This window comes from Sardina pilchardus, chromosome 14, assembly GCF_963854185.1.
Source record: "Sardina pilchardus chromosome 14, fSarPil1.1, whole genome shotgun sequence".
NCBI classification, from domain to species: Eukaryota; Metazoa; Chordata; class Actinopteri; order Clupeiformes; family Clupeidae; genus Sardina; species Sardina pilchardus.
In genome coordinates, this window is record NC_085007.1 from 16,743,898 (window position 1) to 16,768,845 (window position 24,948).

A 24,948-nucleotide genomic window follows, 5' to 3' on the forward strand; every position below is an offset into this window, starting at 1 on the left:
ATACTTGTGAATGTCCAGGGAATTGATCTGTCAGTAAAGATGAGCTACAGTACTTTTAAGATTTCCCAAAACGACACCTAAAATGCTGTGTGTGTTGTTTATATTTTTGTGATTCTTTTGTATTTATTTTTATATTTATTTGCCTTATGTTAAAGGCTATTTTTGATCTACATTCAGAAATACAGATGTAAATTTATGAGGATCTAACCAATCTGAAATTGTTTTTACTTTCAAGCGGGGTTAAAATAGCTTTTTTTCTCACCAGAATTAACAGTAACGCCTTCCCCCTTTATGCTATGTCAATGACAAAGATAAAACAGATTTAAAAATGTGGCAATACTAACCTGATTGTGCCAGAAAGATTGGTTAGGCTTTGTACTTCTAACCTAACCTAACTTTTTCAATCTAAATAACCTATTTGAACCAATATAAAACTAACAGATTGTCTTGCAATCAGGTCTTGTTTTTTTTTAATTATTCTGTCAGTTCTATTGGGCAATGTTTTCTTCAGTGAACTGACAAGGAACGAGTGTTTGAGAGTGATGCTGAGATGGACTGAGTGATGTCTGTCTGTGGAATCTCCCAGCAGTTATGGTGCAGTGTTTCCAATATCCATCTTTATCAAAATTGTTTTGGGAATGTGTGGATGACATATGCTTTGACGTGCAAGCTTGACTGTCCTGTGAACTTCTCATTGCACGTACTGACATAACGTGTTTATATTTACCAATCATTTGGCTATTTATTGGTCATTTGGAAATGAATCAAATCTGCTACGTATCTGCATAAGCTAAAGCTGCTAATCTAGTTGATTAGCAGTATTCTGCCTGATATAAAATTGGATTAAGCCCATAATGAGGCGTTTGTATTATTATGGTTTGCTCTTTTGACCACACTAGATTGAGTATATTTAACTTGCAAAATACTGTTACAAAATGCCTCAAAGATCATTCTTTGATGTCCTAAAAACCAAGCACACAGTTTGATGTTCAGATCTGATGTTCTCAAAACTTTGTCATAGCAAAAAATATACACAATGTGAATACAAATATTTATATAGGAATGCTTCCACATATACGTACGTACTAATATCCAGTGTTCCTCAGACAAACATGTCCAGTTTCTCATATGCATTCCAAACAGACCTCTGTCATGTATGCGTAAGAGTAAAGTTTAGTTGATTTCCTTATTTATGTGCAAAATGTTAAACATTTCATTTTATTAAGCAATTCTGTATTCATTGTGTAAACGTCTGTGTTTGACATATACATACATGTTGACAAATCCGATGTTTATTTGAGGAATAGCTCGTACGTGTCTATTTTAGAACGATGACTTCTACAGTAAATACTGCAGTAGATTCTACAGCTAGCTTGTATTGGCTATCCTTAACGTAGGGAAATAGTAATGTCCACTGCTAAAATGTATTAATCGTAAACATTACTACCACAACTTCAGCTATAACAAGCTGAGGAAGTACAGAATAAAACTTTTCTCTAAAGTATATCATGTAGAGAATCAGCAGTCTGATTATATCTACAAGTAGATGTACAGTAAAGTAAAACGACAGACGTGTCACCGAGTTACAGAACAGTTACATGTGCAAGGAATAAGGGAGAGTCAGGAGAGAATAGCAAAAGCCTGGTTTTTGTTTGTTAAAAGACCGTTATTCAGTCTTGGTTTTGATGAAAATTGCCTGTATAGACATCATGTGTGCCTACAAGTTTATACTGGATCTTCTTGTATATAAATATATATAAATATATATATTGAATCACAAAAAATAAAGAAAATGATGCATTTAACTTAACTGCCTATATTTGTGTGGTGAGAGTGCAAACGATCTGAGTGGTGTATGCATATGGATGGAAAGGCTGAAAGAGACTCATGAAAAAATGATCTAATCTAATCCAATCTTTGAGATTTTAATCAGATTTGCCAAGTCTGATTTTCACATTCATGTAATGAGATTAAGACATTTTAATCGTAATCCAGCTCTAAACTGACTAGGTCTCTGAAACTGGATACAGGATCAAGATCAAAATCCCTTTCTACAAAGAAATGTCTTGGTCGCAAAGAGCAATATGGTTGAAATGATCCAATATCTTATTGTTTTCTTACCACATATTGGTATCACCTGTCCAATCTTTTGATATCACTGAACCATGACAGGGAGAGAAATTGCGCTGTGGCTATGAACAGACTGAAAGAAAGAAAAAAAGAAAAGCTGCTTTTATTCAGGTCAGGAGCAGTCAAGTTCAGGTAACCCTTTCAGCGCCCAAAGAAAGCCACCGCCATCCTCACATCCGTCTCCCCTGGCCGCCTCCACGGTTCTAATACAAGATCAAACAGAGGAACGTGCCTAATCACCAAAGGAACCGGATGTGCTTATTTTGCTTGCGCATCCTCCCCAATTTACACACTCAATTAATCATTTGACCTGTGGGAGGAGAGCATGGTGTGGGAGAGAAAGAGAGAGGAGAGAGAGAGAGAGAAGGAGAGAGGGAGGGGGAGGGGAAACACAGAGAGAGAGAGAGAGAGAGAGAGAGGGTGGAAGGCAGAGTAAAGTATGAGAGCGAGAGAGAGAGAGGAAGTGAGAGGGGGAGGGGGGAAGGGAGGAGAGAAGTGCATGGTGGTGGTAGGCATGGTGGCAGTGTTAAATATGACTGGGTAATCAGGGAGTGGAGGATCATTAGCTTGGCCTCAAGTGGCTGAGAGGACATAATGGAGCACCTGCCAGCTTTGCAGAGGCAGCCAGAGAGGAGCAGGAGCAAGGCCGCGTTTGCCAAAGCACAATGAGTCTTTTTATCATGGAGAACATGAGCGTGTGTGTGTGTGTGTGTGTGTGTGTGTGTGTGTGTGTGTGTGTGTGTGTGTGTGTGTGTGTGTGTGTGTGTGTGTGTGTGTGTGTGTGTGTGAGTGTGTGAGTGTCTGTGTGTGTGTGTGTGTGTGTGTGTGTGTGTGTGTGTGTGTGTGCCTACGCACGCATGTACTGTATGACTGGGTGTGTGTACGCACCGTCTCTGTCTATATCTGTGGGTGTATATACTATATATATATGTGTGTGTGTGTGTGTGTGTGTGTGTGTGTGTGTGTGTGTGTGTGTGTATTGTATACAGTATGTGAGTGGGTGCATGAATGTGTGTATGTCTGCATGTGTGTGTGTGTGTGTGTGTGTGTGTGTGTGTGTGAGTGTGTGAGTGTCTGTGTGTGTGTGTGTGTGTGTGTGTGTGTGTGTGTGTGTGTGTGTGTGTGTGTGTGTGTGCCTACGCACGCATGTACTGTATGACTGGGTGTGTGTACGCACCATCTCTGTCTATATCTGTGGGTGTATATACTATATATATATGTGTGTGTGTGTGTGTGTGTGTGTATTGTATATGTGAGTGGGTGCATGAATGTGTGTATGTGTGCATGTGTGTATTTGGTGTATGTGTGCGGGGGCACTTTTGTGAGGGAGTGTGTCATACAGCTCTTTATCTCTCTGTGTACTGAGACTGAACATCCAGAACTGTTCCCTTCAGCTTGTACAGTACACTGAAACACATCACCACCACACACACCAAACTGTACACAGTAACACACTATCATGACCACACACACCAACTGTACACAGCAACACACTATCATGACCACACACACACACACACACACACACACACCAAACTGTACACAGCAACACACCATCTCCACACACACCAACTGCGCACTGCACAACACATCATCACGACCACACACCAACGCTCCAAGACTGATTACATTGATTAGTGAGAGTGGGAAGAGAGACACAGACTGCAGGGTTGGTTTGAATGAGTTTTGGAGGGGGTGGTGTATGTGTGTGCTTGGCTTGTGTGTGTGTGTGTGTGTGTGTGTGTGTGTGTGTGTGTGTGTGTGTGTGTGTGTGTGTGTGTGTGTGTGTGTGTGTGTGTGTGTGTGTGTGTGTGTGCGTGCATATATGTGTGTAGCCTATGTGTGTGTGTGTGTGTGTGTGTGTGTGTGTGTGTGTGTGTGTGTGTGTGTGTGTGTGTGTGTGTGTGTGTGTGTGTGTGTGTGTGTGTGCGCGCGTGTGTGTGTGTGTGTGTGTGTGTGTGTGTGAAAGCCACTCATGCAGTTAGATGTGGTTTAAGAGAAAATAAAGTATGAACGTGTGAGAGCACCAAAGTTATTTCAAGGATGTCCGTGTTGTCAAATCTGACCTCTAGCCCAAAATATTATGTTCTAATATTCCCACAAAGAAGTGATACCACTCAGGTCTATTCCAGGGAGATCCCATTTACTTGGTTTGAGAATAAATCACGATCCACTCACAATTTATTCCTGTGCTGAAAACTGACATCTCAACTCGGCATCATTTGATTTATTTTGCTATTGAACAATGCATAACCCTGGGAAAGCTATTTGCAGAACACCGTTGTCATGAATTACAGTACTGCAAACATAAATCAGTGGCAATGCACCAAGCACAGGAGCATTTATACTGTTTGTTTCTTCCGTGTTAAAAAAAAACAACAACAACACTCTTCTCTCTTCTTCACTAGACATGTTTTTCTTTATTCCCAACAACAATGTGATTATCGACCACCACTTTTACTTTGTTAAATGACCAAACCTACTGGCTTGTTATTGTCCAAGCCTTAGCTGTTAGTGTTATGGGTGTGAGTCTGTGAAAGTCTGGCTAACTACCCTAGCATCACAGCTAGCGCCGGCGGTCCTCCCCATGATTTTCGGTATCCTTCACTCCCCATTTAATCTGATTTGAATAATGCAAAGGCCAGGCGGGTTGAGGCTGTTTAATTCTTATCTGTTTATTTATTTATTTATTTGATGTATATTTATTTATTTATTTTTGCTGGGGTGGTTGCGTAAGTGGGTGCCTACGTCAGGCCCTCTGATTCACGTTCTTACTGTCCTTCTTGACCCAAAGCCATTATGCGGAAAGGTGAGGTATTCATTGGGAGACCTTTGCTTGTGCACGTGAGTGACTGACAAAAAAAAAAAAAAAAACTCCTGGGTGAAAAACAACCCCCTAACTACCCTGTGTTTTGGAAATGTCCAGCATACTTGTTATGTGAGTCCTAGCAATGTCCTAGCAAGGACATGTTTTTGATGCATGAGGTTTTGTTTGGCGTTTGACGTTTGGCGAAATGCAGAATGACTTGTTTGGTAATGGTGCTGCCAAGGAAAGCATCGGAAATGTCAATGGCATGAAACGACACACACAAACATGGACTGTAATTATACTTCCACGGCGTGTCATGTACGCGGACCAGAAATATTGCTCACAGACCGTTCGGTGTAGACCTATGCGAACAAGATAAATTATGCATGCATGACACATCTAATACCTATCAAATATTCAACGCAAAACCAAAACAGAAAAAAAACAGGGCCTTAACTCATCCAAGAGTATTATTGTATATCCAAGCATACAGCAAAGTATGTCTAAGATCCTTCACTGCCTCAGGAAGCTACAAAGCTGCTGTTGTCTCTTTCTCACATGCAGGCAAGCTACTGATAAGCCCATTTTACAACTCATTCTTCCCAGTGTATGGAGAAAGAGAGAGAGAGAGAGAGAGAGAGAGAGAGAGAAAGGAGGAAAAGAGACAGGAGATGGGTTAGGATGGGGGGAGGTAGGAAAAGAGGAGAGGGTTACAGTGAAAGGGAGATATAAAGAGAGAGAGAGAGAGAGAGAGAGAGAGAGAGAGAGAGAGAGCGAGCAGAGCTGCACAATCATGTGCGACGACGTCCAGACTGCACAAGCAACACAGGGAAGCCAACCCCAGATGGAGATTAAAAATTACCATGGAGACGGAGGCAGCCATGCCTCTGGCAGAAATGAGAGGGGTGTGAGGAGAGGAAGTGTAGGGTGATGGTGCTGGTGGTGGTGGTGGTGGTGGTGGTGGGCGGGTGGTGTTAGGTCGGGGGCATGTATTGTGTAATGTCAGCGTAGCTGGCTGTGACTCAGCCGACAGCGGAGACCAAAAAAAACGCACACAGACATTAAAGGAAGTCAAATCGTGCCGTCCCTCAGAGAGGCTGCCGCCGCACGGCAGATGGGCTTCCTCTCCGTCCCCACGCAGCCACCGTCGTCCTGTCATTACCTCTGACGGGATTTCTCCTGTCTCGCCCTCCTAATCCTATATTTTGTAATGTTGAGTAACATTGGGAGATAAAAAAAAAACTGAAATAAAATAAAAAAAATAACACATGTCAGCCGCAGGGATTTATTTTTATGTGTGCTTTGGGAACAGGGAGTGGAGTGGTCCTCTGAACAGATGCTAGTGAATGTGCTCACCAGTCAAGACGGCTAATTTTTAAAAAGCTTTTGGAAATAAAAACCCATGGCTTGTAGTCTGCTGTTATCAGCTTGTGATGGGCCACAGAGCTTGAGTCAAGATCTGTCTAAATGGCTAAACAATGATATGATACCCACGTAAAACCCTGAAGAGTTTAAAGAAGCGGGAATGGAGACTCTAATCTGAGTTTACACAGATTGTTTTTTTCCTCTCTCAGGTCAGGTATAGGCCTATTTCCTCCTCTCATTCATCATTCATCTTTTTTTTTAAACATTTATCGTCTCACCATCTCTTTCATCACATAAACAAAGAAGGCTTATTGGCATTCTGTATGCTAAGCTTTACTGCTACAGGTTACGCCTTTTCCCGTCAGCGCCACCTTTTCCCCCTTCTAGCCTTTGAGTTGAAGCTTGGTGAGTAATGTGGTGGCATCAGGAAAGGTGAGAAAGTTTGAGGAGTGTACTGACAGTAAATAAGAATACTTGTCGTGCCAAGTCAACCTGCCAAATTCCATAAAGTCAAGGACATCATCAAGCATTCCTATTTCAAAATTACTGTAATAGCAATACTCCATTTCAGAATACGCAACAACATTTTAAGAATTAATGCATATCCAACAAAACTTTCACATCATTGTCAATGAGCCTTCAATGTAACCTAAATAATCAAAAAATATATAAAATGACTTGTGTTCCACGGTGTCAACAATGAGTTAGATGACTGTTTATGTGTTTTATGGTATGTGGTTTGACTTGTTCTGAAATGCCTTACAACAACTGGTACTATATTACTGTAATGCCAAGTTGCTGTTCCAGGTGACATCAATAACATGATGGCACTCGAATGAATCAAATACTTTCATTTTCAGTTGTCCAAATGGTTCCTAAATAGTTGCTAAATGGCTTTGTAAGTAATTGAATAGAGAAACAGTCCCTGTCCCTTTGACCTTATTAGTCTGCATGAGGGAATGCACCAATCCAAGCCCCAATCAGCTAAATCTTCGATCGATAAGACGTCACTGCATCAGTAGTAGCCCACTACTGTTTTATTTCCTGCCAAAAGCAATGGACGTAACCATTATACTGTATATCCTTCTGTGCTGTCCACGTAATGTAATGACCTCCAGCTGCACTCAAAATAACACCAAATTTCTCGGAAACCGATTACTTGCAGAGCACAATTAAGAATACGAGTCACGTATGACTTCTATTAACAAATCGCTGGGGTGTTGACTGGTCCTTTCTCTCATGGGTGATTAGTGAGTCGTGGCGAATCGGTGAGATTTTCCATGGCTTAGATTGTGCTGTTGCACTGGGAGTGACCTTCTAATTACTGCCTTGATGTCTTCTAATGAAGTTGATTTTCTGATGTGAGGCAGCCTATGAGTGGTGTAGCCACTTACTTATAAAAGTTTGAAGATAAAAGTTCAAATCTGGTGGTGTCTGTGTGATCTTCAATGGAGCTCTTCCAAAACAGAAATAGGGGAAAAAAATAATAACCGTTCTTCTAATATTCACGGAACATTATGTTCCTTGATGGTTGTGATGTCTTCTTTCCATTTCAAACACGAAGATATAAAAGCATTATAATGACTTAGACTGGTATTAAATCTTCATAATTCAGTTATGGACAGCAAACCTACTTCACGGCTAACAACTCCCCATGACTACTTTGTCTAGAGTGAAAAAAAACTGCTGTTGACTTTGACTAAGAGCACCTGCGCAAATAGACCCAATGCACCCCACCTCCCATCCACACACACACACACACACACACACACACACACACACACACACACACACACACACACACACACACACACACACACACACACACACACACACACACACACACATTGCCATCGCCATAGCCGCTGTACTTTCCTGTCCCTACTGTATGTGTCCCCGCGGTTCTCCACGTCCTCCTCTCTGGGGCACAGAACACTCGCAGGGCGGAACAATGAAGGCCTGTCAGAGCCCCGCCACCTCCGCGTGGCCGTGCGACGCCATCACTCCCCCATTTCCACAGTTACATTGACGGCAGCTGGTATTTTTATCTCTCCTGGCTGTGCGTGTTTTACGTGTGCGTACTGTGTGTGTGTGTGTGTGTGTGCGTGTGTGTGTGTGTGTATGTGTGTGTGTGTGTGTGTTTGTTTGTGTGTGTGTGTGTGTGTGTGTGTGTGTGTGTGTTAGAATTTGTGTCTATGCCTGTGCATGAGTGTGTGGGTGTGTGTTTGCAAGTGTGTGTGTGTGTGTGCGTACTGTAGGTCCTAAGTGTGTGTTACAGTATAGCAGACTGTACCTCACGACAGCATCACGAAACACATATAATTGCCTCGGTAGAAGTCAAGGTGGGAAGGAAGAATGGTTCCTGTTGATTCAGAAAATCAATGCCTTTCATCAGACATCAAGGTGAGGATATTTTTAGGAGTATAATTATCTGCCTAGTTAGCTCTGAAGGAGGGAGTGAGGCAGATTGGAGAGCTCTGTCTTTGTGACAGCGCTCTGCTGTCAGAATCCAGCTCCTCTTTTCAAGTATTATTATAGTCTGTGAATAGAGAGGTAGATAAGGCTCGACTCGAGTGTGCTATCCTCAGAAGATTTTTTTTTTCTCATTTCGTAAGTGCCTTTGGATAACAGCATCTGCAAAATGAATGAATGAATGAAATTAAATGAATAAATGACTTTATTTAATGGACTTATACGGGTCCTTTTTGTCTTGTTGTGCTCTCTAGATATATTGTTTGTCATGTACATTTCCTTCCCTATTCATCGATCTTCGTTCATGAAAAAGTAATTCATCCTTTCAAATTATGTAATAAAAATTATAGGCCTGCTCTGCTTAAGAAGACATTTAACTCTGTGTAAGACTACATTAACTTCAGTTGGAATGGAAATACTGGTGTTATAAATTAAGGCTCTATGTGCAATGGTATGCCCCCCCCCCCCCCCCCATCCCATCTCTTCCACTTAGTCTTTCTAACCATCCCTCTCTCCAGCTCTTTCTTCTACCATCCCAAGTGAGTGCAATGATGATGATGATACATCCCAGCGCTCCTCACGGAGGGCGCTGGTTGCCATGGTGACGCCGGGGGAGCTGGGAGGCCGAGCCATGTGCTGTGTGTGTGTGTGCGTGCGTGTGTGCGTGTGCATGTGTGTGTGTGTGTGTGCTGTGGGCTGGAGACACAACCATGACTCATTATGTTATGTTTGTTCGCCTCCTCTTCACGGACAAGAAGGACAGGAAGGGGCTGCATGAGTGTGTGTGTGTGTGTGTTTGTGTGTGTGCTTGAATTCAAAGGATTTGTGTGTGTATGTGTGTATGTGTGTTTGTGTGTGTGTGTGTGTGTGTGTGTGTGTGTGTGTGTGTGTGTGTGTGTGTGTGATTCAATGAGTGTGTGTGTGTTTGTGTGTAAATGTGTGTTTGTGCACATGTGTTCCCTGAGTATATAGCTGCTTTCAGACCTAGCTGTAGGTCCGTATGTTTTGCGGATGTCAAGCGCTTGGGCCATATATCCGACCAACATAACCGGACATTTGGAATTCCGAACTTAGTTGGCTCTTACACTCCTCCGCTCCTAGTATTTCCGATGATTATTATGTAAATGAGCTCATGTCTGAATGAAGATTAGAACATGGAGATCCTGCTCATGTGCATCAGTGTCATTCACACATAATATCTTCATGTCAGCGTCATATCTGAATCAGCCGAAGGGTTGGACCTCCGTTTGACAAAGATCCACATATATACTGCGGAGGAAGGTGTCTGAAAGCAGCTTATGTACTGTATGTGTAAGCCTATGGTGTGTTATGTGTGTGTGTGAGAGAGAAAGAGAGAGAATGTGTGTGTGTGTGTGTGTGTGTGTGTGTGTGTGTGTGTGTGTGTGTGTGTGTGTGTGTGTGTGTGTGTGTGTGTGTGTGTGTGTGTGTGTGTGTGTGTGTGTGTGTGTGTGTGTGTGTGTATGTGTATGTGTATGTGTGTGTGTGTGTGTGTGTGTGTGTGTGTGTATGTGTATGTGTTTGTGCATTTCTCTCTCTCTCTCTCTCTCTCTGTGTGTGTTCGTTTATATATGCCACTGCCACTTCTCAAAGCCAACTTTCTACAAAAGGCAAAGAAAAGAGGTGAAAGTCTGGAGGCAGCTAGCTCACACTGTGTGTGAATAAATAAACAACCAGAGACACATGAGACATGTATGACTCCTCACCAGGACTATGTTCCAAGCTTAGTTGATTACGCAGAACCCATGCTGGGTCATTTAAAAGCGTTTTTTCACCGAGAACGAACCTGGTGTTGAACTGGTGCCATTCAGAATTCTTTGAACCGTGGTGCTATCTAGTGAACCAGCCCGCATTTACACCAGTTCTGAACAGAACCAAGGATGTGTCATCAACATGGGTGGTGCATGCAAAATCAAAAGTTAATGAGATGCATAAACGGGAGAATGATATGACCAGTTGTCCCATAAAAACGGCAGAAACTAGCTGTTTAAAATGCTAGTCAACGTCTGCAGTGTAATGCTAGTTGAATCGTTTTGTTTACTCATGGCAACAGTTGATCAGGAAGGAAAACTCATGCTTTTAGCCTTCTTCCCTCTGAAAGACGCAATGACACGCCCACTCCGGTTCGCAGGGAAAAACAACTATTTTTTGGTTCAACTTCCGAACCAAGGTGCCACGTTCCGAAACCGGCTTTTGTTTGGTGAAAACGCGACGAACGGTTCAAATGTTGGTTCGCGAACGGGAACGGAGCCGGTTCTCTGTCAGTGAAAAAGGCCTATATGTGATTTCATTTGTTTATAACTTTTTAGATGGTCGTAGCATTTTCCTTCACTGCCTATGCCCAGTATATAATTGTTTTTATCACCATAAATCACTATTTTCACCATATATCACTATTTTGTCAGTTTTATTTTTTACCTTGCCAACGTTTTTGTCTTTGTACTACAGTTCAGCTCTCTCTCTCACACACACACAGCAGCTTCCAACACACACAGCTGAGCACATGGTGAATGCTCCATATGCTATCTCTGACCTCTGCTGAGATGTATGGGTCCCTGCACACTCTAAAAGCTGACATCTCAGCTCTAAACTTCCTCAGCAACTTTCCCTTAACCTTTAGTTCTCACGTCACAAAAGCTACTTCTGAATGTGGATGAGTGCACCTCAGCTACCTTAGAATTAAGAAGGAGTGCTACTGCCTTTGGCAACAGCAGGGTAAAAAGCCACTGAAATGTAGGCTACAAGTCGCATGGAAACGGAATACAAAAGAGCCTCTTCTTATTCTGAGCGCAGAAGGCTATAAAATGATATAGCGAGTATACTGCGATCCAGTTACCATTAAGTTCAAATGCTACTTCATGAGCAATATAGGCTTGTGTAACCGGACACACATTCATCTTATAAATGTATATCCAGGGAAAACTATGATGTGATCAACATGGGGTGCACTGTAGCCAGGCTCCATATGCCATACCGATGCCTTTGTCATGCTCCCATTTCACCCAAAAGCAAGAGAATTGGAAACCTTGCAGCCATATTAGGGGCCTGCGCTAAGACCCCGCTGTGATTCACAGTATATTGCAGACACGGTGAATGGATGGAAAGCATTATAATTGTTTTCGTAATTGGATGGACCAGACGCTCAAGACCATGCTGAGTCCCGATAATTGAAACCCAATTATTGTTTTATTTTTTTTACCTCATTAAAGTTTATCTCCTCCGTCCGCCAACTTGCCAGTAATTAGCGCTTATTCCGCTTGTTTGATGACATGAGAGAAGAATGGCGCTCAAAGGAAAAAGGAAACGTCAACGAAACGGAGCCGATGAAATAGTTGACCCCTGCTTCCCTTCCCGCCTCTTTCATCTACTGTCGCCATCGTCATCTCTTTTCAAATGGTCAGTGGTGAGGAAAGAAGCCGGCAGTGGGGCCACCTGCTTTAAAGTACGCTAACCGCGGAAGATGAGAGAGAAATGTGACGGAACGTGTCAGTCGGTACCAGGCCCAGAGCCCAGCAAGACTTTTTTTTTTTCAGATGTTTTGCTAAATTAACGAGAGAGGCACGGCAGCCAGGCGTCGAGCAGCTGTGCTAGCATGCTAATTAGTGATGGAGGAATCTGTCAAGCAGATACCAATTCCTCACAAGCAAGTGCGAGCGTGTTGTGTCTCTGCTATTGTGCTTAAGTACTACAGTCATGGTTTATCTAGCTCCCTCTATGATACTAACGAGCCTCACAAAAACTCGGTTATATGAGACAAAAAAAAATGACTACGTTTATGATTACATACACATACAGCATTTTTATTTTGGCTTCTGGCATTCCTGTCAGAAGGTACAGTATACCACACATTTATGTCTTTACACACACTTCAAAGGTCTGAGAGAGAGAGAGAGAAAGAGAGAGAGGGAGAAAGAGAGAGAGCGCCAAACACCTAGACGGCTGCTAAGCATGCATATCCCCATGGGTGACAGCTGTGCACAACCAAAAAGCCTGGAGGTAAGCACAGCCTGAAAACGAAATTCCCTCTGGTCTCGAAATGTCAAGCGTCCCGCTGCTGGGATTAGCATCAGAGGGAACAGTGGGAGACACTCACACTCTCTCCCTCCCAAACAGTGGCTCCAGAGGTTTGCTTGATCTCTCGAGACTGATCCCTGTCTCAGTGTGTATGCTATATATATGTGTATAATACTGTGTTCTATACTATATTTGTTATTCTGAACCTACACATTGTGCCTTTGGGTGATGGTTGTCTGAGAATTGGTTGTCTTCTGTCATCATCACAGGGAGTTAAGGCGAGTGTTTGTCTTGACAAGCCACTCACATGTCATCCACCGCACAGGGGATCACATCACGTGGAGCTGAGCTGCCCGTGCCTAATCAAAATTCAACAAACGCTCAACATTGACACCGTCACACAAGTCAGCTGAGGGCGGCTTAATAGCACACGTGAGTTTATGTAAATAGTGTGTACATCTGTAGGCCTGTCGTTGTTGTTAAGGACTGAAAGGCTGTGCGTCCGTGTGCAGCAAAATAGCATGCTAACGTCATATGCTAATGAATCTAATTTGTTAGTCATCAATGTGTTATGCAGTTGCAATGACTAAAATGGTAATAACCACTGCCCCCATGGCATGCTCAAGAATGCTTGGTATCTAATTAGTGCAGGCTAGAAGTAAAGAATCAGTTGATGAGATGTGCCAACAAGCTTCCTTGAGAACAGTTTGTTGACGTTAGGGTTCTACCTTGACGGTGACATTTCACACATTTTCATCACTGATTGATTGTGGTCTGTGGCGTGTTCTCAGAACATTCGGGGCACTGACTGGAGAACGACGGCTAATGAGTGTCGGTCGCGATTAACATTAAAGCCTCGGCACATAGCAAACACCGAGAATGAATGTGACATTTCAAACAAACGGTCGGGATAGACTCAGCCAATTAGTCAATCAAACCGAACCATTAGAGGGAAGAGTCATGACATCCTTTCTCTCAAGAGAGCCACCCTCTCTCCCTCCTCTTCCCCCATCATCATCAACTGATCCACTCCCTATACTTCACCGACAGGCCTGCCTGCACAACATTTATGGCAAGCGAAGCACTTATCAACCGAATGTCTCCAAACTATTCTCAAATTAGTTCTTGCAGATAGGGGAAGGTTAATTGTGGTTAGTTTGTGGCACAGAGAGTGCACGTCATGACAATAAGGGAGGTTGGCGCGTCAGGGGAGTTTCGAGAATAGCTCAAGGCCGTAACCACAAGAGAGGTTGTTGTGCATAGTAACGCTTGTTTGAGGGAATGGTATAGCTTGTTTGCTTGGTTGGCAGTATAGGTACTGTCCCCTGCATAGTAACACAAATCTGTGGAGGCCGCAAACTCACTACAGGATGCATTTAACGTTATTATTTAACTGCCAAACCCAGTACGTAGCCTACTAACATACAGTATAACATCACATAGCCTACTTTATATTTCCAAAAGATAGGCCGAAGTGTAGTATATTGTGGTGGTGAGCTATACATTCTGCTTGCAAATCACCACAAAACCTTAAAGTAATAGATTTATTTATTTATTTATTTGTTTGTTTATTTAAAAGGGACAATGCACATCAATTAACATTCTTTGTTTACACTCAAAATGTAAATGTGCCAGAGTTAGCAAAAGAGCTAGTTTTCATCTGTAGTCCCTTGGCAGGTCAACACATCATCACAATACATTATAAAAAGAATACAGGAAAGATAGAGAGCAAATTAAGAGAGAGAGAAAAAAAAGATAGAATAGAAAGATAGAATAGATACAAAACATTGCATAGTGCTTGGAATGAGATAAACCAGCTATTAATGAGTGCAGTTTTGGTTGTTTTTAACCCATCTCTTTAGTGTAGTTTTAAATGATAAATAGCTGGTACTGTCTCTAATTTCAATTGGAAGGCAATTCCAATAATGTGACGCCCGTATTGAGAAGACTGTTTGGCTAAGCTTGCTACGTCTATACTGAACAACACAGTCTCCCCTGGTGGCTGCCCTAGTTGCCCTGCCACTGCCACTGCTGTTCTTCTGTACAAATTCACCCAGTGGAGGAGGTGCAAGCCCATGTAATATTTTGTAAATAAGACAGGCATCTTGGTAAAGTAAAAAACTGTCAAAATTAAATAAATTATATTTTGTAATGATATGACAATGGTGATAACTGATGGGTTTTTGATCAAGTGTTTTTAAAGTTTGCTTATAAAGGGTTTCTATTGGTTTAAGAGTTGTTCTGTTTGCTTGAGACCAGCTTGTGAAACAGTATGATATGTGAGAAAAGATCATGGCATGCATAAAAAGTTTAGCTGCCTCTGTTGTTAAATATGGCCTTATGTGTCTAAAGTTAGCCAGATTATATCTGATGGTATTAGCCACCTTTTTGACATGCTTTTTAAAAGTTAAATTAGAATCTAAAATAATGCCAAGGTATTTAAATTCAGTCACAACCATGAGCTTTTCTCCTTCAATATAAACATCAGCCTGCGGTGCACTTGAAGATTTCTTAGAAAAGAACATGCACACTGTTTTATTAATGTTAAGATGTAGATATGACCTTTTTAGCCAGTCAGAAACATGTACCAGTGCTTCAGTTAGTTTAGCTGCAGTCTGCTGTTTGCTTTTGGAATGCACATAAAGAACTGTATCATCGGCATACATTTGTATATTAACAGAAGGACAAACTGAAGGTAAGTCGTTAATGTATAAACTAAACAAGATAGGGCCCAGTACTGACCCCTGGGGTACACCAATATTACAGTCAAGGTATGAAGAATAAGAATTACCTATATGTACACTCTGTTTCCTGTTAGTCAAATAGGACTCCATCCACTGTATGGCCTCAGCTGAGAAATTAAAATAAGATAGTTTTGATAAAAGTGTCTGGTGGTTCACAGTGTCAAAAGCCTTCTTAAGGTCCAGAAACACTGCACCTACTATACCACCCTCATCTAATTTTGATTTTATGTTTTCAAGGAGGAAGCAGTTAGCTGTTTCTGTAGAGTGGTTTGCGCGAAATCCAAATTGCATTGGGTGTAAAGGAGTGTGGCCCAACTTTAGATGTTTTTTCAACTGTTCTGCCACCCATTTTTCTGTTACCTTGGAGATTACTGATAGAATACTAATGGGTCTATAATTTGACACCATTGTTTTATCACCAGACTTATAGATTGGAGATACCACAGCTGATTTCCATGAGCTTGGAAAAGTGCTTTGCCTAATTGACAGGTTGATCAAATGAGCAATGGGGCAAGCAAGTGTGTCTCTGAGTGATTTTAAAAATGTGGTATCCCAACCATATGAATCCTTTGCTTTTGAGTTCTTCAAGGAGGTTATAATTTTGATAACCTCTGATTCAGATACTTCCTTTATTTTAAAAATAGGTTTGTTTTCATCAATGGAGATAGGTGGTATAGTTTCAGTTAGGATACCTTGAGTCAAATCCCTGACTGAATTTATAAAGAAATCGTTAAATGTGCTTGCTATCTTATCATTATCTTGAGTCAAGATTCCATTGACTTTAAGTTCAGGTAGAGTTTTCCTTTGCTCTTTATAACTGTATAGATACAGTTTAGTCTACATGATCCATTCTCTGAAGTGAGATGGTGGAGGAGTGGCTGGTCTGTTTATGACCAACACTCTGCCTTTTTTAGAAATAGGTGTCTGGTATGTGTGAGAAAACAAAACCATGACGCATGTATCGCCGTGAAAGGCTGGATGGCTGCCTTGCAGGGGCGTAGCCAGAAGGGGTGAGGGGGGGGCAGGGAACCCCCCAGAATCCAACTGGTCCAGCCAAGAGCCACCCCACCAGAGAGATGATAGTTGGGTTTGTTAGAAACGTCTAAAGTAGAATTGTTTTCTCAGCCCACTCAAACATTTTACCTTGCATTGATGACCAAATTATTCAGACTATATTCAATTTCATACATACTGTGCAATATTACATCTGTGCACAGGTGAGGTTTGCGATGCTCACTGGTAAATCAGTGACAGGTCTGTCGTATTGTACATGTTTTTCCATTTATCAATGCAAGTTTGGAGGTACATGTATGGCGATGCAATATGTGTCACTTGTTATAAAGTTGTTCTATCCATTTCACATATGGTGTAACAAACTTCATTCTAATAGGCTGACTTAATTCAAATAGGCTACTGCTTTACTTGAAATATTGTCTTGCTTTATTGAATCAACAAAGTTATGTGCCTCAGATGTTCTACAAAGACATTTGTTATTTTATGTCAAGTTGCTTATTTTGAATTTTGATGAATAAAGATGAATTTAGTATTCTAGGGCTTTAAAATGTGGCACTACTTTAAACTACAGTACATTATATGATGTCTTCTCTGAGTCTGTGTCCCAACCTTGCCACCCCATTAAATTCTTTCTAGAACCACCACAGCTGCCTTGAGAGCACCCCAGTCATCTTGCCAGCTTGAGCACTGAGGCATCGTCTTCTGTAAAGTCGGATTTAATTGGCTGCACGGCAGAACGCTTCCAAGCGTATGAACGTCGGTTGTTTCTCGGCAGGGAGTAAGTGATGCAGAACACATTTTGTTCCCGGCGCGGAGTTGTGAGTTAACCATGAGGTGACCTTCAGCACCCAGGGAAGATAAATTTGGATCATTGATGTAAGCACTGACAATCAATTACATGAGAGGAAAAGCAAAAAAAATCTCAAGGGCGTCTCTTTTTTGGAATGCAGAGAAGTAACACCAATAGCAAACACAGCAACCATCTTGAAAGATAAACAAATGCTGGTGTACACAGACAAGCTGTTCACACAGATCAACAGCTAGAGGAATAAGGGTGTCCGTTGCCAGTCTGTGGGGGGGGGGGGGGGGGGGGGGGGGGGGGGCTTTGGGCTCTGGGCTATTCAGCTGACACCCCAATTACCCAAATAAAGCATATTTAGTGGAGTATAGTGGTTAAGTCTGGTATAGTATAGAGAAGAGTAGAGTAGGCCTGTAGTACAGTATAGTACCATTTTGAATTGCAAAATGTGTGTAAAGCAGAAAATCTGTTTAGACTTTTGGAGACTTGCAAGGTTTTCCTCTGTGTCAGTTTTAATAATTGTGCCATGCATTTCATTTTAGCGTGTTAGCAATTGAACAAAAACTGTAATAGTCTTTTTTATACTTAATCTTCATCAAATTGTTATACTTATTATTTAATCTCCATCAAGTGCCCCAAACATAAGCAGACACAGAAAAGACTGCAATGCTTTTCCATGTAATGCACAGGTGTTCACCTCACATCATTTGACACATAAAGGGGGAGAGGGAGAATCAATCACATAACAACAACATACTGAAACAGAATTCATCTCTGGGCATGGAGAATCAACTCAACTCAGCATGGTGTGGTTAGACGAACCCAGAAGCAACGAGGGGAATGACCTGATGTTCGTTTCAGTGAAAACTGAATATGATGGGATTGCCTCAGCCATCACATCACAGTGATATGAAGGCACCGCAGTTCATACACGGCTCAAGCTCCCTCGCTCACTTGAATGGAGTCTGTATGAAGTATATACACTGCTTCACATTGCGCTTTGCTATACTTCATATTTTGGGTATGCTGCTTTTTACTACACGGTGTCTGTTCGTCCAGCTGCAAAACAATGCATCCTTACAGTGAAGGGTGGAGAGGATGGAAAGGGAAGCTTTTGATGAACACTGGAAACATTTAGCGGAAAATTCTTTGAAAGGGTGGCATCATTTAGAGGTCTGATTCAACAGCATGAATTGTTCGCCAGCGGGCCGAGCACAGATGGCACCGGACGCTCGCTTTGGAGACATGCCATATGGCTGCAGTCAGGTGTGAGGGCTGGTGCATTTGTGTGTGTGTGTGCGTGTGTGTGTATTTGTGTGAGTGAGTGACTGTTAGTGTGTGTGTATGTGTGTGTGTGTGTGTGTGTTGGTCTGAGTGAATGAGTGTTAATGTGTGTGCAATGTGCATGTGTGTGTGTGTGTTAGTGTTAGTTTGTGTGTAAATGGACCCATGCTTGTCTTTGTGTGTGTGTGTGTGTGTGTGTGTGTGTGTGCATGAGTGTGTGTGTGTTCATGATTAAGCATGTTCAAATATGCATGTGTCTTTATTTCCTCATTTGTCAAACAAGTGTGTTTGTGTGCGCACATGTGTGTGTGTGTGTCTACATACAGTGCATCATCCAATATCGCAAGAGCTTTCTGCTGTAATGCATGGTGTGCTTTTCTGCACATCAACACAAATCATTACTTAGCACTGTTGAAAACGCAGACACACATGCGACAGGTAATCAATCTGCTCTCAACAGTCTCCTCATTATTTCACAGCGATGGCATCTCTGGGAGGACGGGAGGGAGGGAGGAAGAGAGCTGGCAGTCGTTTTAAGCCACTGTTCTACAGAACGTTACGTGGTAGTATGATACTAATCTTTAAGTAAACCACCCCTGCAAGTTTGTTGTAGGAGTCCTTTTGACCTGACCGGACAACATTGCATTGCACCATTTCAGCAGAAATTGATCTCTCTCTCTTTCTCTCTCTCTCTCTCTCTCAGCCTCTCTCTCTGTGTGTCTCTCTCTGTCTCTCTCCCCCTTTCTCTTTGCCTCTGTCTCTCTCCCTCTCTCTCTGCCTTTCTCTCTCTCTCCTGCCTTTCCTCCTTCGTCTTGGAACAGGATGTACTGCAGTATAACTGTTCTCTGAATGGGGCCATTGGGGAAACGCAGTCTGCTGGCTGAGACAGATGCCTGGATGCCGCACTACCCTCCTCATTGAAAGCCGCAAGGCTGCAGGCTCAGGTCAGGCAAGGGCAAGGGAAGGCTTTCAGGTGTCATTAGCCTGTTATCGCTTCACACACCACTACACCAGAATGACTACGGCCCCCATCACAACCACCAACATTTTAAAAATAATCTGCATTTGTTTTAGAAACAGCCTAAGGTGATACTGCATCAGTTTGAGGGCTAAGTGAAAACATTGGTTCATCAGTGTTCAGTGTGCAAGAAATTGCGGTTTGTGCCAATCCGGTGAACAGTTAAAAAAAAAAAAAGACAGAGTGACGCGTTTATCACAGACGTGCAGGGAAGTCTTCTTAAAGCCTGGAGCACAATGACTCAGTTAACAGCACAAAGGACAGTGTTTCGGTGGGTTGAAGGGCAGTGAAAAGAACCAATCATACAACTCCAAACCAATCAGGACTTGGACCTGAGAAGTTCAATTCAAGTTACTACATGTGACAGCAACATGGCTGTGTTTCAGCAAAGTATATCTAAATCAAATGTTTGTTTAGACCAAAGAATCCTATTATTATCATTGTGTATTCATAATGAAATAGGCTACTAATGACAGATAATGTGAGGAAAATGTAAACATGTGTTGTTTTCTCTATCCACTATAAGGGAAAAAAACAATTGCTGTGTCGAATATCGCAACTGAGTATGGTTCATTTTCTGTGAACTCTTTAACACCAAAAATGCATTACTTTTTTTTTACTACCAACAGTATTTGCCATTACGCTCTACTCTCATATCTCAGATTTTCATTTCCATCTCTCATATATAATGGATGGCTCGGCACTGCAAGATGGCCGTGAAGGCAGAACTCGTTTAGGGCCACAGCTGCAGGGTTGTTCTTTTCGACGCCTGCACTAATGGCTTAATGACTCCGCTGATTTTGTTTTTACACTCGAAATAATGAGAACCGAAATGTGGCGACGCTTAACATTTCGTTATACGAGGGGGGAGAAAACCCTCAGTTCAGCCGCCGTCTTTGCGGGGGTTATGTAATCTCTGGATTTATGGCCGACACAAAAGGGTACGCCGAGGTCTTTCAAGCAACTGAGCAATTGATGGTTTCAATTCTAGTAATGTGAGCAAGCTGCAAATAAGTGTTGGAAGGCCATGGTGCAGTAGGGCTACATGAACACATTTATCAGAAGTTGCCCGAGAAAAAAAAATACTTTTCTATCAAAGGCCGGAAATGTAAAAGGGAGTTTAAATGCCCCCTGCTATATGAAATACAGTGTCTAAAAATCCATGTTTCACATAATGGTCCATTCTCGAATGAAATCACATACTCCCCACAGCATGTGCCCACATTTCATGTCGAAAATTGCTGGAAGCCCTGTTTCCTGGCTTAGTTATTTTCTGAGCTTTATAGCGATAGAGTGGGCATAGCAGCTGTAACGCAGTGATCTGCAGTGCCACTATAATTCTGCATATCAGTATTTGAATGCGAAAAATGCAAAATCCCCTGAAAAATGATCATAACCACCTCCTCATCTTCTCTCACCCTATCTCTCTCTCTTATTTGCAATCAGCTTTTAAACGTATTCCCCCACCTATCCAGGCACCTAGTCTTGTGATCCAATTCCCTCGTCCAAGCAATCTCTGCGGCAATCACCGAGTTCCCGAGAACTCATTATAAATTCATCATATTTATGCCACATCTTCTCCCTCTTTATTCCGGAGGGGTCCCTGTGTCCACACAGACGCCCTGCGTCGCCTCTGAGATTAGTCATCATAGCGGCACGCTGCTGTTTTCCTCTTCCCCACTGCCTGAGCTGAAGTGCTTGAACAGGTTTTATCTAACCAGTTAGCTTCGTGCTCCCTCTCCACACAGGCGGCGGGGTGGGGTGGGAGTGTTAGGGTGGTGGGGGGGGGGGGGGTGCGTAACGCTTGACCCCGGCCAGTCTGGTGGTCGAGAGGGGCCACTTAGCAGAGGGACTGGGCCCTGGCGACACGGACAGATGCTCTCCGATCTGCCACGGACACTGCAGCATCATCACTTCTCATTACGTAGACGACACGTTCATCCATGGTGGCCGACGTGGCGGACCACAGTGGTGTAGGTGTGTGTGTGTGTGTGTGTGTGTGTGTGTGTGTGTGCGTGTGTGGAGGTGTGTGACAAGTGCTGGCGACTGGTATTTACTGCTTACAACGCAGTGTGCTGCTGACAACTGGGGTGTGGAGACAGTATAGGCACACCCTCACAAACCCACACACACACACACACACACAGAGACACACACACATACACACACAGACTGTGTGTGGACAGCTCGTTATCTTGAATGGATATTTTCTCACTCCGACTGCCACTGTTAGGCTGGTGAAACTCGACGGATGGTTTTTCACTGCAGCTTATCTGATGAGGACAGGGATTTCACACATTTGGCAACATGTCTTTAAATGGACTGCCACCATTTATTGTGGGTCCACTTGACAGGCGTGCTTGTTATTCCAGCAAGCTTATCACCACCGGTGACTCACCAATGGTGTTACCTTGTCAGGAAATCTGCTGATAATCACTTCAGTTCAGCTTTAACTCTTATGCATTCATTGTATACACATTCTAATATATTTTAGAGCCAAACATTTTCAACAGTGTTCACGTGTCGGCACAAATAAGTGCTTCCACTGCTTTTTCATGTAGTGTTACTGTAGCTCAATCATGAGGTGTTACCGGACCCCATAGTCAAGACCTCATATCCACATATTGTTTACAGTAAATGAACCCTTACCGCAACCACAAGTTGATCTAGATGGGAGCATCTGCTGAAAGTATGGGTCAATGCAACAATGTCAAGAAAGATCACAGGACCTCCTCCTGGGCGACAGTATTGATCGACTGCACTGCATTGCGCAACTCCATCTACAGTAGCTGCTTACGCATTGCTCCCCTGCCCGAGGGTCCACTCCAGTCATGGGGTCAGCAGTCTGACCTTCACACTTCCCCACTGCAACTGCTCATCCATCACCATCAACACACCCATCATAGCCACAGGACTGCCGTCACTGTACCAAAACTGCTGAGTGCTCGGACCTGCAAACTATGATTTACAAGCGTATATCAACCGCTTTAAATGCTCTTGTTCTAGTCTAATCATCTTCGATTATGAATGGAGTTTATTTCTCGGAGACTAATTAAGGACTGTTAGAAGCGGTTAGCTGTATGTGGCAAGTGTATCACCCTTTCATGGGCCACATAACCAAAGGTGTTAGACAAAAATCCGATTTGGGCTGTCGGTGCTGTATGCGGTATAAGGCCATTTCCCGCTTGGCCTAATAAATGCCAACGGTGAATTACATCCCCAGCCAAAGGAATTCTGCCCTTGTGGAGCTGGCATGTTATCAAAATGCATCCCTGAGAGGGTTATGCGAGTGTCAACTGGCTGATTATTACAAACTCTGGCAGCAAAGCCAGAAGCGCAGTCCAAACATCTGCCATTTGCACTAATCCTCCTGTGCCAGAAAGCAATGTGTGCTTGTGACAGCCAGCCTCGCCAATCTCACATGTAAATAATGTTTAGTCGACGCGACTCCGCTGAGTTGCCCTCGACAAATGGCTTTGACTCTTGTAGGGGTTAAGGCGACGAAGGCAATAATAGCACACAGCAGCCTCCTCACGAGAACACCTCAACGCCCTGTCTCGCAGCGAGGCCAATTTAGAGATCGTCTTTATAAAGCCTTCCCCCTCAGAGGTGCAAATGAAGTTCGGTTAGCGAGCCGACTCCCTACTCGAGGGTGTCGAGCGATGTGTAAATTCAGAGGACTTTATTTTAGAACACAGCACTTAACAGCCTGACAAATCCACAGTCCGTCGCAGAAATACAGATGACGGTCGGGATTTTTCCTGTGAATGAAAGGACAGCTTGAGACTTAACAGCAAATAATTGGAGCTCAAGAAAAGAGCATATGGTTTTGAAAGGTGATGACTGTGGTCAACGACTTGTAGCTCTGACATTCACTAATTAATCACTTAATCTTCAATAACTAATTGGTTCTGTGTTGCTATGCTGCACCTTATGTCAACCTTTTTTGTTATGAATATTATATATTTTGGCTCTATGAATACATTTATCCCGTTTAGCCTGACGCACGTGTGTTACACAAATGGCATACCACCAATGACGCCCTAGCTCTCTCTGTGAGCCAGAGAGCAAACAGCAGGGAGTAAGCTCATGGCTGTTTAAAAGACCGAACGTGGGGAGAGAAAAGGGGGGAAAGAAAGAAACACTCGGAGCAAAACAATCCAGATGACGCAGATAAGGCCATGGGGGAGAGCAGGCGAAACCTTGTCTCACGCAACGCACATGACCGCACGCACACTGAGCAACCCAACGCGTCACAGCAAACAAATGAGTGTGTGTGTGTGTGTGTGTGTGTGTGTGTGTGTGTGTGTGTGTGTGTGTGTATCTGTGTGGGTGGGTGACACAATGGCAAAAGGATAGTGATGGCATCAGCGCTGTGCAAAGATGCATCTCTCATTAAAACATCACAAATGAATGCCAGTGACTGCCCCATGACAACAATCACTGACCTCTTGAGTCAGCGAGACCTGGCACCCTGCAATGAGCCCAGGGCCATCTGACAGTGACGCGGTGGCCATTTTTGTTTCCCTCTTGCTTGGTGTTTTGTAGCGAAGGATGCCAAGCTGGCCTCCTTTCACTGAGGCTCACAGACTGAGCACACAAATAGCCATCTTTTATCTGGAGAACAGACGCTGGAACTGGTCCCAACTGCTCTGCCCACACCGGATGGTGGAAAAAATGATTGGATGGATGTGTGTGTGTGTGTGTGTGTGTGTGTGTGTGTGTGTGTGTGTGTGTGTGTGTGTGTGTGTGTGTGTGTGTGTGTGTGTGTGTGTGTGTGTGTGTGTGTGTGTGTGTGTGTGTGTGTGTGTGTGTGTGTGTGTGTGTGTGTGTGTGTGTGTGTGTGTGTGATAGGGATGCGGTGGTGGAGCACTTTGCTTTTACTTGCTTCCACTTGCTTGTTGACATCATGCCACAAGCGGGAAAAAAAATGTTTTATGTAACATGAAACCACTCTGCAATTAATGCCCTGATCGAGGCTTTTTGTATTTGACCAGCCATTAGTTATTCACACAAGAAATGTTTGCACATTTTTTTCCACTTCCTCCCCTCAGTTCAATGTCATGGGTTGTCTTTAGGCTTCAGTAAACAACATATAGCAAATTCAAGTATCTCCCCTTGGGACAGTAATTTATTTTAGCCTTGATACAAGCTGGACAAGCAGCATTCTAATTTTAAAAAGCTGGACGGTTTTTAAGAATAGTTGGGTGTTTTGAAGGAACACAAAAAAATGTTTTGTACTGTATATAATACAGGCTAAAAGTAATCAATTATTTTATTC

General features: G+C 42.9%; 1 protein-coding gene across 1 annotated transcript in view; it reads right to left on the reverse strand.

The window, feature by feature from the left end:
* The window catches only part of syk (spleen tyrosine kinase), a 59,121-nt gene that overhangs the window by 28,552 nt on the left and 5,621 nt on the right, over positions 1-24,948 (reverse strand). The gene's annotated exons all lie outside the window — the stretch shown is intronic.